Raw genomic sequence first — 1,699 nt, forward strand, 5'->3', positions numbered from 1 at the left:
AAAAAGAAAAAAAAAATACTGCCCTGCCATATTCATTTGGAATAGTGAGTTTGAGGCACCCCCTTAATGTTTGTGACTGAGGCCAGGGCCTCACCCTCCTTGCCCTCGTCCCAGCCCCTGTACCCAGGCTCCTCTGCAGGCACGTGCCTTTAGTCACCCCACCGGAGGCCTCCCCACCCTGGTCCAGGCACCATAGAGATTCGGTTGGAGGAGCTTTGAAGGAGAACATGCTAAGAGATACTCACACTCGGGACCTGGACAAGGATGATTGCAGCAGACTCCCAGGGTGGGGCTCTGACAAAAGAGAAAGGAAAACATTTAGAAAGTGTCCGAGTAAGCCTGCGGATGACTGGAGAGATAGTGAGAGAAAGGGGAGCTGTTTGGGGCCTGGTCACCAGGGGGAGGTCAGCTTCTCACAGAAGAAATGAGCCAACTCCCTCGGCCACATCCCGGTCTTGTGCTGCTGCCTGAGCCTCACCCAGGAGGCCCTGCCTTTCCAGCCTCTTTCATAGTTAAGCTCAGAATTACCAACCGCTCAACACAACACTTTCATGACGGTGTTTGTATATATCGTAAGGGGGTGGCAAAGGGTTCTTTGCATGGCGTAGAGCTTTGGGGTTTGCAAAGGCCTGTACAGCTGTCGCCCAGATGTCAGCTGGGCTCTCCCGTCGCCTCTCTGAGACCTAGAGGTCACTTTCCTGGACCTCCGTCTGTTCACAGCTCTCCTGGGCTTTGCCAGGGGGAGAGGAGCCTCTTCCTCCAGGAAAAGGCCCCCACTTTTCCGTTTCCATCAGGAAAGTTGGACACACCCCAAAGGAAGCACCCCCAGTAACAGCACCGGTTCCAGGAGAGATCGGCCCCTCCCAGCCAGGAGCTGAGATTTGGGCGGCTGTTCATCTTCCTTCCTCATTCTGTGGCTGGAGGGATTGTGCAGACCCCGCCGCACCCCACATCTTCTCTGCCAGCCTCTCAATCCAGCCCCTTTTGAAACGTACAGAACTCCGGGGGAGCCCCACAGGCCTCCTCGGCCACGCCCTACCTCTCTCCCCTCATCGCTCCTTAATTGTAAGGAGTTTATTGTGTGAGAGAGAAATTCAAACTTATCAATTAAACGAGGGCACTACGTGGTGTGCACATGTGGGACATTCTAGAAGCACAAACACAAAAAAAGAAAAGGCAAGAGGACTTGTTGCCCTCAGCATCCTGGAGCCTTGGAGACGTCGTCTTGCCGGCTCTCTGGCTCCAGGGGGTTGAGGGCCAAGGCAAGTGGGCAGCAGCTGAGGGGTGAGCAGCGATGAGAGCTGTGGGTCCCCGTGAAAGACCACAGGCTCCCCAGGGCCAGCTAGCTCCCTGGTGCCTTGTAAAAATACTCTGTGTTTGTGCAGGTGGAGCCGAGGGTGAGGAGCTGCAATGAGGGTATGAGTGTGTGTGTGTGTGTGTGTGTGTGTGTGTGGGTGTGGGTTCAGTCTGTGAGTCTTTCTATGAGAATGCCTGTCCCAGAGCTCCCCAGCATGTCTGTGTGTGTCCATGAATCTGGATATCTGGTGTGGGTCTCTGTACTCAGGAATCTCCTCGTTTCTAACATGTGTGTTTCGTGTGCCGTCTGCATGCGTGATGTCCCACTGTTAGGTGTGGGTGGTGTCTATGTGGACATAATCTCAGCTTCTGGGTGTGTCTATGCCTCTGTGTGCCTGAGAAA

Source organism: Myotis lucifugus, unplaced genomic scaffold, assembly GCF_000147115.1.
Source record: "Myotis lucifugus unplaced genomic scaffold, Myoluc2.0 scaffold_1548, whole genome shotgun sequence".
NCBI lineage: Eukaryota > Metazoa > Chordata > Mammalia > Chiroptera > Vespertilionidae > Myotis > Myotis lucifugus.